The sequence below is a fragment of the Haliotis cracherodii genome, unplaced genomic scaffold (genome assembly GCF_022045235.1).
Source record: "Haliotis cracherodii isolate W230 unplaced genomic scaffold, xgHalCrac1.p SCAF_15, whole genome shotgun sequence".
Lineage (NCBI taxonomy): Eukaryota > Metazoa > Mollusca > Gastropoda > Lepetellida > Haliotidae > Haliotis > Haliotis cracherodii.
The window spans coordinates 34931929-34948585 of NW_027266270.1; the positions used below are offsets into that span (position 1 = coordinate 34931929).

The window sequence follows — 16657 nt, forward strand, 5'->3', positions numbered from 1 at the left end:
AATGTCAGACAGTGACTCCAGTCTGTCCAGCTCGTACAGCTCTGATGGACCGTACCTCATGTCGTATGGGAAGACATATGACTCTGATGAACCTGACGGGAATGAATTCATTTCAGGTAATAGAAAGCAATAAGCAGCCCAATGGGGATGTGTAGGGTTTGACCGCACTGACCACCGCCACACAATGAAAACAGCTTGTACCTCTAAGCTATATAGCAGCAAACATTTCCCTTTCATAGTCCAAAAGATTTTATTCACGACATTGATCAGTCCTGTCAAAGGTCAAGGCCGTTGGCAAGATTGCTTATTTGTCTTACTGCGCTTGTTTGTGTCTGGAATATGATATGCTTAAGTTATCTGGAAAATGATGTCCTTTAGTACACATCTTTATAGCCTGGGTAACATGTTTTAGACATGGATCCGTCAATTATATTTCTGAAACGGCCATGGTTGATCGGTCACAGCGAAGATTGTCAGTAAAGTTTGTTTGGCCTTTTCACAAAAATGGCTTCCTTCATCCATCCTGTACGGGTATATATGACAAGTGACGAAAAACTTATGACCAACTTTCAATTTGGAGTATATGCGATATTTCTGTTATATTTAACTTCACCGATGGACTTGCAACCGGAGGTCAAATTCATTCTCAAGGTCACACGTTAAAAGATAATGATGTTTATGATAATGCAAGAAGTATTTACTGCAATCAGAGTACCTTGAATACATGTTCTTAGGGTGGGGCCTTCATTGAGGGTCAAGGTCACTGGAATTGTCATTTGTAAGATAGTTCAGATTATTATTATGTGTATGACTTGAAATGAGGAACAACGTTAATAAACGTTCTTATTAAGGTGGTTGGAGGCACTTTCAGCTTTAAAGTTGTACCAGAGTTCTTTTCCCTAATAGAAATAGTATTGTTGAAGCGGAAGTAACTGTACAGTCGCCTTGCTTTGGTCAATGGCTGTCATTATACCGGTTTGGACGCTGAGGTAGGCTTGTGGTGGAAGCCTTCGCTCAACATGCTGTAAACCCGGGTTCGACTCCCCACATTTCACACCCTATTTTTGGTGTGATGCTGCTGGAATGCTACTAAAAGCGATGTAAAACCATACTCACTCTCTCGTGTTAAGATTTTAAGAGGCATGGGGCTTTTTGTTAACTAATAGAGACAAACACTTTCTAGGTTCATAAGAGAGCTCTGCCAAAGAACAGATTTGACTGTACGATTCCGACTATATCATGAGCATGCGTTTATGAATCACTAACAAATAGTGATCATACCAGGTGTTCGCCCTAACGGTGTCACCCGTCACAAACACCTTCAAGGGCAAGACAATTCCTCACCTGAAAAAACAGTCCCGACAATAAATGTCACAATTTGTCACAGCCGGATGTCTTCAATGAGGGACGTGAATCCAGCAAACGGTGTTGGAAACAACCATACATATCGGCTCTTTCAGATAGGTATCCCGTTCATGCAGGGCAAGCAAACACGTCGCAAAGCAGATTGTGAAAGGAATCGATTCGCAGTCGTCTTGATCTTTTAGGTATGGCCAGTCTTCAAGAAACTGTAACCTCGCGACACTTTCGAAATAGTTTGTCTCTCCCGAAATTGAATTATGACTATGAACAGTGGAGCTCGATTCTGTCAAGCACTGGGACGGAGCATGCAACCGCACCAAATTAGGGAGGCCACGCAAGACATAAGAGCTGCCGTGGGCCACTTCGTTCTTTTACGAGCGCCTTTTATATGCTGCCACTAACAATCATCAGAAATAAACTTACAATATATACTGCCAAACACGGTAATCTTAATCCCTGCACATCTTAGTAGAACAAGAAATACAGTGTACATATTGATATCACCTGTTTCTTTACCTGAATTCGCTGAAGTTTTTCACTGCGCATAATGCTCGAAAATCTCATGCATCTACTCTGGTAGAATTATTTGGGTGAGGTGTGTGTGTGTGTGTGTGTGTGTGTGTGTGTGTGTGTGTGTGTGTGTGTGTGTGTGTGTTTCATGCAGAAACTTCAGGATCTCTCCGAGCAGCATGAATGTGAACATGTCCTAGTTACTGAGGATTTCTTTATTGTGCAGAAAATGACACAACTCTCCAACTCGTTGTTTACTGATCATGCCAGTGCTGTAGCATTCAGACTCTCAATGATCTCTAAGTAAAGTAAGAACTCCCTTACTTCTCTGATTATTGTTTAAGTAATAACACAATTCATAACAAATACAGTTTCGTATTCTATCATAAACTGCAGATGACAAAACAACACCAGTAATAACGTTTTTAGTGCTTGCAATTAGGCCATTTACAAAAAGGCCCAGTGAGCACAGTTCACATACAGTATGCAGTGCGCCAGCTGTTTATTCAGCAAGTATATTTCAATATTTTTTCATCTTGTTTGTGTTATAGTATCAGTCTGGTATTGGTACTGCTATCACCTTTCTGCTTACCTCTTGCCTCCAATCAAATATTTGATTTGATTTATGATTTATTTGATTTTATGTATGATTTATTTGATTTTATGTATGATTTATGTGAATTGATTTAATATGATTTCAATTTCCTGTTATATGATAACTATGATATACAGTTACAAATAATCAATTAGTTATTTGTAAAAACAAAGTGACCTAAGATTCTATAGTTATCAGGGAATTATATACATATATGTTTTTTCTCATCCTCAATTATAAATAATTCGCAAGCCATGGGTTTTTTGGTTTCCATTTCAGAGCATGCATTCCCATCAAGCGTATTGTCACTTTCTGAACAACATGATATGCTACGTACATTGCACGAAGAATCAGACAAGCCGTGTGAGTAATTCCTTTACTATTCCACAGCCTTCATATAGATTATATCTGATAACAATAATTTTACTTGTCATATTAATAATGAAATTCGCTGCTAATATTTGTGCATCATAACAAAACAAGATTCAAACACACATGGATACTTGAAGTTATGGGACAACTAAACGGTCCTTGTTTTGCGTGTTTTCAGCCTTTTGGATCTTTCCTCAAAATGTAAGAAAGCACCTGTCAGACAAGTTTCCTCTGATAAAAAGAAGACTGGAGGAACTGCTTCAACAAGACTGTGCCATCATCATAGCGGGTCATAGTTTACTGAACCTGACAGAAGCATACTGGCAGGGCCGAGTGCCAATGAGTGTCATTTGTGATGTGTGTGTCTTCTCCCGTGCACACCCTCTCATGATCCTCACCTTTACAACAAACAGACCCGAGACAGCTGTCAGACACAACTCATACTTGGCCAGGTCAATCATAAGAGCTATTAAAGGCGAAACGCAGCTGAATTTAAATGTCTTTCATGGCGTTTTGGATGAGAATGTGTGTCAGGCACGTGAGACATTCCTTGAAACAATAAACCATTTTGAGAAAATCTCCCACGTTCTGGGCTCTCTGTCTTCTCCAACTCATGACATGTACAGAGTACTGAAAGCCTTTCTGAAAGTTCTACATGATAACCAGCTACAACGACAAAGTAACAGAGAGGTAACTGCTGTTTGTGTTCAAATGACAAATGTATTTTTCAACAGGAAACATCAATACCCAATCTCATGGAGCTAAAAGTTTAATAACATTTAAGATGGTCTCAAGTATAGCTTTAACATTTTTTGATGAAAATCTCATAACTAAGAGTTAAAAAAGCACAGTGGTTAAGACCAGTGGGGAAGGCTATGACTAGAAAAGTGAATAGTTTACCACCCTGAATAGTGAGTTGTGTTAACGTCGCTTTGAACGGTATTCCAGTAATATCACGTCGTGTCACCTCAGTGTGCAGGTCTCAGGCGTTTTCCACTTTGATGAAACCCATGAGCATGTATAAGGTGCTGACAAACTCTGAAATGTAATCGGCGCGAACCTGGAGTAAAACCCACGATCATAGATTTCTGGTGTTCCTAAGGGACGCAGCTCAACTCGGCGAATTGCGACGCCTAAGGAGACTATGTAACCCACCGCGACTAGCGGGATCGGGTGGTCAGGCTTACTTGGTTTATCCATGTCATCGTATCCCAATTGCGTGGATCGATGCTCGTGATGTCAATCACTGGATTGTCTGGCCCAGACTCGATTATTTACAGACCGCCGCCATATAGATGGAATATTGCTGAAAGCAGATTTAAACAACAAACAAAACAAAAAATCTTGCATTTGAACCCATTATCATAGGTTTTTGCCATGCCAAAGGAACGCAATTCTGCAAATCAAATTGAGGTAGTCATGTGAAGCTATGAACAATCCTTTCCTTGTGTTATCATCAGTTGCCATTGTAATAATTCTTCAATATCATTGCATACTATATATTAAAACAGTTCTACCATTTCATACAATTGTAGTCCAATGGCAATTGCATAAAAACAACCCCACTCATAGAAATCGGTAACTTATATTTATGATTTACTTCTAAATCAACTACAGAATAACGTCTTTTAATCGAACTCCATTACCTATATATTTTAAGATAGCATGTAGCATGACAGTAGCTTTATTGTTTTGGTACATTGCTGATGAGAACTGTAGTCTAATATTCTCGTGCAGATAACTTGACGTGTTGTCGATGGTTCGAGGACTTGGATTCTACAAGATTTCACTTAATCTACAGAGCCATCGCCATTTAAGAAATAATCTCAAATTGTTTTCTTTTTATATCTTCCCAGAACAAAGAACAAGACAAAGAGACAGGTTTGCACACCAATAAGTACCAGCAAGATGCAAAATCGGTCAAACCACTTGTAATATACATCCACTTAGTACGTTTTGCAAAGTCGTAACACTTGACTAATAAACACTCTGGCAGGAGTAAATATGGGTTATTGAAGTTTAAATATTTACAAATATCATTAAAAGCAGCACTTAATAACAGGACGCTTTTTCTTATAACATTTCCATGTTGCAACAGAAAGGACTACAACGCAGGAGGCTTCTTCTCAAATGATGGCTCCTGAAGACCATACGGGAGAAAACAGTCATATATCAGCTCTTCCTAAACGACCAGATGACCAGTCGCCATGTCTAGAGGCATCTGCTACTAGTGCGAACGACAATGGACATGCACCTATTCAAAGACGAGAGGTATGCATGTATTTGTGTATTGGTTTAAGCCTGCTCACGAAGAGAGTTATGAAGGCCAAATACATTGCTTGCTTACTTTCCTGGCAACTGCGTTTTATATTAATATGTATTTAGTATTATATATGTTGGACTTCCATTTTTTTAAACCTTGGTGGCTGAGTGGGTTAGGTCACTGATTTTGTGTTTGTGATGCCGATTAGGCAAATTGATGTTGAATTCACACAAAAAAAGTTCTAGAATTACTTTACAAAGAAAGTGTTCCCGGATATAACGTGTGTGAATACTTGTCCTGACTTATTCAACTGAGCAATATGTTTAATGTTACATGGGGCGAATACACTCTGTGTGTTTTTCTAACATGTCACTCCCTATTTTGTCATTAAAGAGCATTAGTGTACAATCACCGATGGGTCTGTTTGGGTTACATGCAACTAATGCTTCGGTCAATGCTTCGGTGACGACAGTCCGTATATCCCTCTGTCGGTAACACTCATATTCAAGATCAAATTCGAGGATCTTTGTATTCTTCAGCTTGCAAAACAGAGATCGTCCTTAATGTTGGGTTAGGCATGGCTATGTTTCGTTAGTCGCCGCTATTCGCTGTGCAGGGACATGCGTGTAACTTAGCAGGTGGTTCTGATCCCAGATTCACTCTCAGTATGATTCTTGGTGTGTCAGCACCGTACCGTTGTTCGTGGGTTTAACTGAAGTGGTAATCGTCTGAGACCTACAACACATCAGGCTTTCATCCCACAACATATTGACAAGACTGAAAAACAACGTTTAAAATCAAGTCACTCACATTTTATGTGTGTGTTCCAATGTCTCTCTCGGATATACATCTATGTGGGTACATTTAAATGTTTTGTGTGGCCAGTGGAATTTCTGCAATCTGGCAGAAATGGTCAATTTTGTGTTCATCCCAGTGAATGTAAAAAATATAAGTCGGGCTACTTTCATCCCAATATGATGTCAGGGAATCCAGATGCAAGGTGATGGTTACTTTGACACCTTCTTCCTGGGCCAATGTGCACAAAATGATCTTTCCGCTACAATTATTGTAAATCCATAACTTTGCAAACCACAATCGAAATTTACAATTGGTGTGGTCCAACTTTGAGTAATCCCTTAACATACTTAACAAAATGGCGCGCAATACTGGGTCTAATTGCAATAAATCCGCTTGTGAGAGTCATATCAATGCTTGGCAAAATATGTAGAACGCATCACAGATATCAGAAAATTGCGATGACAATCCACATTAATATCTTGTCGATAATCTAAAATTTCGTGTCCATCCGAGTCTATGCAGACATAATTATAAAAAGAATCTCGCATCTTGCCTTGATCTCTTAACATTTTTTTAGATGCTACTCTGCGTTCTTTTGCTTCTGACTTTGGATGTGTATTAAAACATTCGTCACCTAATTCATGTCACGCCACAAAATGTATTCCCCTGCATGGAATGTTTTTCTCATTTTCTCCTCTATGTATCTGTTTCTAACTAACGGTGAGAAGATATGCTGTTGATTTAACTTCACCTATAAGTATTGCCTGTGTATTGTTCAATGAAAAACTACACATTCGATCATTATATGGTCATATTCTGCGTCAATTAACATTCGAGCCATATCGCGATGGGAAATACTCAAATGTAGAGATGTAAAATGTTTCTATTGGTATGGCTAATATATGGTGATAACAGATTCTTGTCTCAGTGCCATATATCGGTACACTTTCCACATAGATGTATATAACTTCAAAACTGTCTACTACTGGGACTTGCTCCGTGTATTGTTACTTACACTTAAACTTAGACTTAGACTTTTGTTGAACCAGTTCCATAAAACCATTACTCACACTTCAGTATGACGATCTTCTAAAGAGAATCGAGCAGCTGGAGCAAAGACAAGAAGGTAAGCTTCAGGTTAACCATCATATTTAGGGGCTTTGCTGAAGTATAAATCTTTTAGTGAATGAGTATTGTTTTACGCAGCGTTTAGCAATATTCCAGCAATACCACGGCGGGGGACACCAGAAATGGGCTTCACACATGGTACTCATGTGGGGAATCGAGCCCGAGCGAACGCTTTAACCACTGGGATACACCGCCCTTATAACTTTTTTTAACAACACATCGTTCATTAACAGTTGATATGTCATTCAACATCTGCTTTCTTGAGTTTATATATATATATATATATATTGTTACTGATGTGGTTTCATTTACAGACATCCTGCAAGAAAAGGTAAACAATTCATACATTTCTTTCTTGTCTTTGTTAAAAAAAGTGATTTGTTCTGAAGTAGTAACATCATTTAATGTATACATGTTTGTCTTCTCACACTCATGTCATCCATATTACAACTAATATCGAGGAATATTCCCGCAGCTCCAGACCTTGGAGCCTATTTTTCACAACTTTTGAGGCAATCAAGCATGCTCTTTCTACCGAGATTTCAAAGAGCGTCATACAACTCAGAAGTTGTTTGATCAAGGTTACAGCATTCAAGGCCTCAGTAAAACTTTCAAAATGTTTTATGGAAGACATGTGGAGGAGATTTCCAAATTAGACGCATCAGTGACTGAATGATGTCAAATTCAATTCCCTATTTTAACTTGTACCATGTGTTCCCGTGTTTTATTCAGGTGAACAATTGAATCTGCCTTTGCATGTGTTTGTGACGGATGCCACCGATGGTGGATGATACACTCACATTTTCCCGAACACATGGTATCATCACTATTTGAAAATGATTAAGTAACAAATTTTCATGATATAGTTAAAATCGTACAATCGACTCCGTTTTTTGCAGAGATTTATAGTCCGTTGCATTTCTTTATACAGGAAATGCTGCATCAAGATTACTTGACGGGTGGGTAGACATACATATTTTTGATTGGTTACATAATACCCCCCCCCCCCAATATGTATGCATGTGTTGTCAGAACACATGTAAACAAAAACAGACAAAAAGAATTCAAACAAATAAAGAAGTGACCGTGTCGGAATTGAACCCTTGTAATGAGTGAGCACCTTGACTTCAAAGCTTCCTTTTTGTTTGTTTACAAGTGCATGTTTGCATTATTATCTCTCCTTTGTGCACAGTGCACTGAATAAAAGTCTTAATAACTCATAATCATAACTCATAACTCATCACTGACACGTAATACTTACCTTGACATATTTTGTCTTTCAGATGTACGCCTGTCTCTCTTGATGAGAGTCAGATCCTCCTCATTCTCAAAGTCTGATTCTGGATTCTGTAAGTAATCCAAGGGTCCAAACGTTGATAAAGTAGCCGGCCATGTTGAATCTCTCAGCCGAGAAGAAAACACTCACCAATCGGAGGCTCGACTAACCTGTCGAACTAAATCTTCCTACAGTAATAACGTTTGCTCTATAAGATTGAAGACAGAAGGTATCAATGGAAACTGTCAATAGAATCAGAACAACATATTCACATTTCGATATATTATCGGACAAGAGGATGATAAAGTATTGACTCATAACGGAATTCATGATATATGGGTGTGTTTGCCGGTAAGATAAAGCCAAAGTCATTTTTTTATTTATTCATAATACAGGATAATTACCGTCCCAATACATACGGATGTTAACCTCGGTACAGGAACAAAGGTTTTATTTCCAGATAACTATCAGTTCAACGTACTTTAGAATACAGCAATGGTGTATGGTTGTATAAACTTCTGTGATCACTTGATTGACCAAATAACAGTTGCTGTCGTTTTATATAGCTGAGACTGGATTGCTATATTTGACCCTCTAACTAATGTTTATGACAGTTTTACATTTTCTTTAAGCAACATCTACTTCAACGAGCGACAAGGGCAGAATATCAGATGCCGGAAAAGGGGATAAACGTGAGTTCAGTTCGAGTTTATAAATGAAAACAATCCCTGAAAATACATATCAGCTTTAAGCCTATCTCGAGAGATGAGGCCTCTTAACGTCCCCTTCACATGTTTTGCATATGTATTGCGAGCATGATGGCATGTTGTGGGTTGTGAACTATTGCTGAAGATCCCTAAACATTTCACAAATTAAGGGTAATAGTTGTTGATAGATTTTCGACACAGAATACCCTATCTGTTCACTGCTGTCCCTCAAAGGACCAACAATACTTACATTGTTTAACAAGTCGAATTTTCCTTAATTAAGATACTACAATTTCACTGTGTACGCATTTGTGAGAAATGCATTTTTTGTTTTACCCAAGGCGACAATGTGACAACGAGACATTACATTCAAGGTCAAAATATATCGCATTTTCGCCCCATCGAAAATGACTGAAAGAAGCGTAAATATTGGCGACATTATCGCGTTGTCGTGCATTTTAACGCCTTGTTTTACACATTGGGGCGACAATAAAACATATTTTGACCTTGAAAAATGTCGCATTGTCGCATTTTAGCGCTTTGGTTAATTTTGACACTGTTTTCTTTTTGGAAGGGCGACAACGCGACAACGTGTCAGTGTCCCTTAGTGAACATTTACAGTCATGTCAACGTATTTCTCCACAAGAAGCAATTCTAACAACATATATGAGATCTCTATTTTCAGACACACACACACACACACACACACGCACGCACGCACGCACGCACGCACGCACACACACACACACACACACACACACACCTATAGTAAATATCACCTTTAAACGTTTACAATGACTATGTGTATCTAGACACCACACAACCAAACCATACAGATAGAAATAGAAGGGGTCAACTGTTTTGCTAAGTTTCACTTAAACGTTTGCGGGGATATTCATGAAAAAGGCGCTGCTGAAGTATTCATCTTTATTGCACAATATTATTGTCAATAATTGTTAATATAGATGATCGTTGTGAAGCTCAAGGTGAACACCTACCTCAGCTGACAAGAAAAGAAATAGATGGAGGCGACCTGGAGTTGGTCAAATTCAACCGAGAGGCTTCTCTACATGAGGCGTGTCAGGAGGGCAACCTGGATGCCGTGACGCACATCGTGTCCGGGGGACTGGCTGATATCAACTGTAGAGGCAGGCTGGGCAGAACTCCAGTCATGGTGGCAGCAAAGGCAGGGCACCTGTCAATAGTTAACTTCTTGATCAGGCAAAGCTGTGGTATCTTAGAGGTTGATCACAATAATGACACTGTCCTCCATGTTGCCTGTATGAGTGGAAATGTGGATGTGTTTAAATGTATTCTGTCAAGAAATACTATCAACATGGAGAAGAGAGGGCGATATGGATGGACAGCCATAGGCACATCTGCGTTTTATGGCGCGAAAAATGTCTTTGACTTCATTATTAGGAAAGGGTGTGATATGTCAGTGGTCGATGATGATGGTGACAACATCCTTCACTTGACATGTCTTGGTGGCAATGTCGAGATCTGCAAGTTCCTCCTCTCAAAAGACATAGTTGGAATAGAGAGTAGAGGAAAATACAACAGAACACCCGTGATGAAAGCAGCTAGCAAGGGTCACAGAGAACTGTTTGAGTTCCTTGTGAGTAGAGGGTGTGATCTGTCAGTAGTGGATGGGTATGGAGAAAACATCCTTCACGTGACGTGTCTTGGTGGCAATGTCGACATCTGCAAGTACCTCCTCTCAAAAGACATAGTTGGAATAGAGAGTAGAGGAAAATACAACAGAACACCCGTGATGAAAGCAGCTAGCACTGGTCACAGAGAACTGTTTGAGTTCCTTGTGAGTAAAGGGTGTGATCTGTCAGTAGTGGATGGGAATGGAGACAACATCCTTCACGTGACATGTCTTGGTGGCAATGTCAACATCTGCAAGTACCTCCTCTCAAAAGACATAGTTGGAATAGAGAGTAGAGGACGATACAACAGAACACCCGTGATGACAGCAGCTAGCATGGGTCATAGAGAACTGTTTGAGTTCCTTGTTTGTAAAGGGTGTGATCTGTCAGTACTGGATGGGAAGGGGAACAACATCCTTCACTTGACATGTATTGGTGGCAATGTCGACATCTGCAAGTACCTCCTCTCAAAAGACATTGTTGGAATAGAGAGTAGAGGACGATACAACAGAACACCCGTGATGACAGCAGCTAGCATGGGTCATAGAGAACTGTTTGAGTTCCTTGTTTGTAAAGGGTGTGATCTGTCAGTACTGGATGGGAAGGGGAACAACATCCTTCACTTGACATGTATTGGTGGCAATGTCGACATCTGCAAGTACCTCATCTCAAAAGACATAGTTGGAATAGAGAGTAGAGGACGATACAACAGAACACCCGTGATGAAAGCAGCTAGCATGGGTCATAGAGAACTGTTTGAGTTCCTTGTTTGTAAAGGGTGTGATCTGTCAGTACTGGATGGGAATGGAGACAACATCCTTCACTTGACATGTATTGGTGGCAATGTCAACATCTGCAAGTACCTCCTCTCAAAAGACATAGTTGGAATAGAGAGTAGAGGACAAAACAACAGAACACCCGTGATGAAAGCAGCAAACCAGGGTCACAGAGAACTGTTTGAGTTCCTTGTGAGTAAAGGGTGTGATCTGTCAGTACTGGATGGCAATGGAGACAACATCCTTCACGTGACATGTCTTGGTGGCAATGTCGACAACTGCAAGTACCTCCTCTCAAAAGATGTAGTTGGCTTAGAGAATAGAGGACGATACAACAGAACACCCGTGATGACAGCTGCTAGCAAGGGTCACAGAGAACTGTTTGACTTCCTTGTGAGTAAAGGGTGTGATCTGTCAGTAGTGGATGGGAATGGAGAAAACATCCTTCACTTGACATGTCTTGGTGGCAATGTCAATATCTGCAAGTACCTCCTCTCAAAAGACATAGTTGGAATAGAGAGTAGAGGACAATACAACAGAACACCCGTGATGACAGCAGCGAGCCAGGGTCACAGAGAACTGTTTGACTTCCTTGTGAGTAAAGGGTGTGATTTGTCAGTACTGGATTGGAATGGGAACAACATCCTTCACTTGACGTGTCTTGGTGGCAATGTCAACATCTGCAAGTACCTCATCTCAAAAGACATAGTTGGAATAGAGAGTAGAGGACAATACAACATGACACCCGTGATGATGGCAGTAAACAAGGGTCACAGAGAACTGTTTGAGTTCCTTGTGAGTAAAGGGTGTGATCTGTGAGTAGTGGATGAGAATGGTGACAAAATCCTTCACGTGACGTGTATTGGTGTCAATGTCGACAACTGCAAGTACCTCCTCTCAAAAGACATAGTTGGCATAGAAAGTAGATAAAAATACAACAGAACACCCGTGATGAAAGCAGCTAGCAATGGTCACAGAGAACTGTTTGAGTTCCTTGTTTGTAAAGGGTGTGATCTGTCAGTAGTGGATGGGAATGGAGACAACATCCTTCACGTGACATGTCTTGGTGGCAATGTCGACATCTGCAAGTACCTCCTCTCAAAAGACATAGTTGGAATAGAGAGTAGAGGACAATACAACATGACACCCGTGATGACAGCAGCTAGTAATGGTCACAGAGAACTGTTTGAGTTCCTTGTGAGTAAAGGATGTGATGTGTCAGTACTGGATTGGAATGGGAACAACATCCTTTACGTGACATGTCTTGGTGCCAATGTCGACATCTGCAATTACCTCTTCACGAGAGGGATAACTGATAAGATGTGTAAAAAGAATAAACGTGGTGAAAAACCACTGCAAGTTGCAGAATCACGTGGCCACAAAGTTGTTGTTGGCATTCTGAAATCCGTTCCGAAACGAGGGTTGAGGCGTAGCTTTTTCAGCAGAAAGAAGACGCAGTAGATGTATGAATATTGGAATGGTCAATACGCTGCATGGCAGTAGATGTATGCATATTGCAGGACTGGTGCGCGACTAGAAAAGTATTCAAGATTTGTCACACAGTTAAAGACGTGTGACTGACGTTAAAACCCTCTAGCCGATAGCAATATACATAAACGAGATAAACAGTATTAATTTTCCTTGCAACTGTCAAATGTATACAGCTTTTGCATGTACCTGTTTTTTGTAAATATCACGTTTGTCTAGTCACCTCAAGTGATCATGCGACAATACTATTTTCAGGGGTGGACGGGGTGCCATGGGTGGCCCAGTCGTCTAAGGCGCTCAAATCGCTGCGTCCCTTGGACTCTGTACTTGAGTTCGAATCCCTATTCACCCCAATTATATTTCTAGATTTCTCCGCACTATACCCGTGCTCGTGGGTTTCCACAATGTGGTAAACGCCCGAGACCTGCATCATGTCGGGCATCCCTTCCACACTAGCTGACACGCCGTGATATAACTGGAATACTGTTCAAAGCGCTCATAAACCCAACTCACTTACTCACTATTTTCAGTGACAATGTGTACAGTTCATTTAAAGGGTGTGGAACAATCTTACAACAAACCTAAAACTAATTAAACCCCCATATGACATTTAATAAAAGAGTATTTGGAAAATCCCATTAATGCATATACTTATCTTGAATATCAATGCTATAAAATTCGTTTAAACATAACCAATGCATATTGTTCTATTGCTGCAGTCAGTTGAAGACATGATAAACGTTGATATTAGACAGACATTCCCAAAATGATACGAGTTAAAACTTTAAACAAACGAGTAAATATTCTACATAAACCATTGAAGATTGTTATACGTATGTACATTTAGATCAATTATTACATTCTGTTTCAATACTAAGTTCCCCTTATTTGAACAAAAGAGTTTTGAAATTAATCATTTGCTTTTGATCAACAATTTAAGATAAACAATATTTCAAAAAGACTGATTAAGGCAATAAAGTTATGTCAGTCTGACAGTTGTATTGTAAATATGATCCCACTTTCTATTCAGGTTAATAATTATTGTGTGTCGTATATAAACCGTTCATATGATGGTTGTTGATAGCTCCTTACCTTTATCTAAATACTAGTATTTTGTGTATCGTTTCCTATGTTATGTCTGTATTTTGTGTAGTTATAAACTACTCTGGGATAGATTATATGTCAAGAATTATCATTGGATATCATTGGAATCCTCTGAGAATAACGTTATGTTTTAATAGCAGTTGATGATCACTCTGTCAAAATAGAACTGGCACATGACATTAAATCATGCAAGGACTTCTATTTCACCAAATCGCACGAATGGTGCATCATTATATATTGTTTTCTCTAGTTTTACCCAGATCATGATGCTGTTAGAATGTTAGTTTTGTTCCAGGAGATATCTCCACCCTAACACATACACATGCCTTCATATATTTTATATTTTCTCTCGTTAACAACTTATTGTCGTGAAATATGGTGAAGGTTTGGTACTCATGTGGTCCCTTCCTTGCTAATCTGATTCTTTATGCATATTGATCCGTATTTCTGAAAATTTCAAAACACGAGAATATGGCCAATAAGTTTAACTTAAGCTTCGATTCGGGTAAAGCGATGGTCTCATATCATTCAGTATGGATCTAATAGCTAATAACTTAAGCTTCAGGTATATCGACGATCAGATATTCAATACTGTCAAATAGCAATTCCCTTCCCTTCATTTACCCATCTGAAAGAAAACGTTTCATCTGTTTTATATTAATATCAATGCAGAGAGATTCAGAGTGACAAAAATATCCACAAAACTGTAAAACCCATGTTGAAGATACAGTCGGAATCGTACAATTGAATCTGCTTCAACTGTCCCTACAATATTAGTGAACATGTGTAGAAAGATGGGCTAATGGTGCACCATGGAAAAAACGCTTTGAATTATCAAGTTAGCATTGCTTCAAATTTGTAAATATTTCAGGTTTTAATTAATAACGTAATGACCATCTCCGTCTATAGTCCATATGCACGCATATAAATAATCAATTGCATTCTAACCATTCCATTTAAAGTCATCACACAACGAACAGATTAGGTCAGATAAGATCTATTTGTACGTTGCTTATATTTGGGAAGTTATGTGTTATACATGTATAATCTGCCATACTGAACGGAAGAGTGAACAGTGACAATGCCGTCCCATAAACCCTGGTATCAAAGCCACGACTGCATCTATCATGGAATGAAACATTGCATCTATCATGCTGCGCATGCACTGGTGAAATTCAAAACGTTCAGTGTCTTTTGATGTATCTGTGATGTACTATTAAAACCCATATGTACACTGTTTGTTTATCAATGAATCGTCATCTTTTGCGTAAAGATAATAATGTGACTCAGGGGGAAAGAAAACGTTTTGATGTTACGTGTACTCATGGAGGCGAAATAAATTAATAATGTTGACACTGTTGAAGTAACAGTCCATCCTTTCCACACTGTGCGTTTTAGACAGGACATGTACTGCAAAGTTACTTGACAGGTAGTGGCAAGTATAATATATGTTCACCTCCATAACTGCAATGACAGAATATTTCTGATTGATTATAATAATTTCCACTGCAATAATTGTGGATAACATTCATAAGACAGGTCAGTCTGTGGTTGTACATCGAAGGCTGTGAAGCCTTCTCAAGAGGATAGATAATAACTAAGTGTAGAAACTTAACTCCAATAATGGTGGCATTAAGCTACTAAGTGTATGACTTACAGTTTTCATCTCTTATATCCCATTAATTATGTATTGTTGTATTTTATAGTTGCTTCAGGAAAATAAAGCTATCAAATAAAATCTATGAATCTGTTCTTGTTTCTATGCAAATAATTACTCATGAAGATGTTGAGGTGCAAAATCAAGAACGCTCGGACCCGTCCCCTTCGGCGTCTGTCCGAACCTGGGCCGCATATTAAGTTATCATTCGTTTTGCTTCAACGAAATGTCCTTTAAAGTTTATGGCCGCCCTATGTTTCATTGCAGTAACTTAGCTGCGAACCATGAAATGATAGCAACAGACGCCATCTTGTTTTCCATCAGATGAGTCAATATTCATTACGTGACAGGCCAAAACTGATCATGTGATAAGTCAATATTCGAGGTCAGTGGCAGTTACATGATTTGGGGGTCTACATTTCAATGTATTGTTTCGTCACATGATGACAGTTTAACCAATGGAATTGCAAGATTAATAGAGGAATAACAATTCACAATTTATTACCTGAATGTTAACAGTTTTTAACCCGTGAACGAGACCAAAGGAAATGCAAGTATTTTATAGGCAAATGATGAAATAGTATTGACTTTAACGCAGTGGAGTTTGGGTTTCATCCTTAAGCGATTGACCTTTTTCAGTCTAGTGGTCATTAGGTGAGTATATCCTGGCAATTTCAGTTCACCCACATCATTAGCCCATCTTTCTACACATGAAATTATGTTATATCCAGACAATCAATTGATAACGTTAAATAATTCCAGCTTTTGTAAGTCTTTTCGTTATCAGATTGTATGGTTAAAGTTGTCTTTACCTTGCCACTCCACTATCTGCTGGTCGATCTCGTCGTCACACACGTGAACGGGGTGAGCGTCTTCATTGGAGTGATGTGTGCACCATCTTCTGTAGGTGTGTATATCCTACTGTCGCGATCGATGTATGGTTTTTCAGGGTCGCAAATGTATCTG

General features: G+C 39.2%; 1 pseudogene; it reads left to right on the top strand.

Annotated features, from left to right (window-relative positions):
• Nucleotide 1: 1 nt before the first annotated feature.
• LOC139462551 (serine/threonine-protein phosphatase 6 regulatory ankyrin repeat subunit A-like) lies at nucleotides 2–13729 on the top strand (annotated as a pseudogene).
• The last annotated feature ends 2928 nt before the right edge of the window (nucleotides 13730–16657 follow it).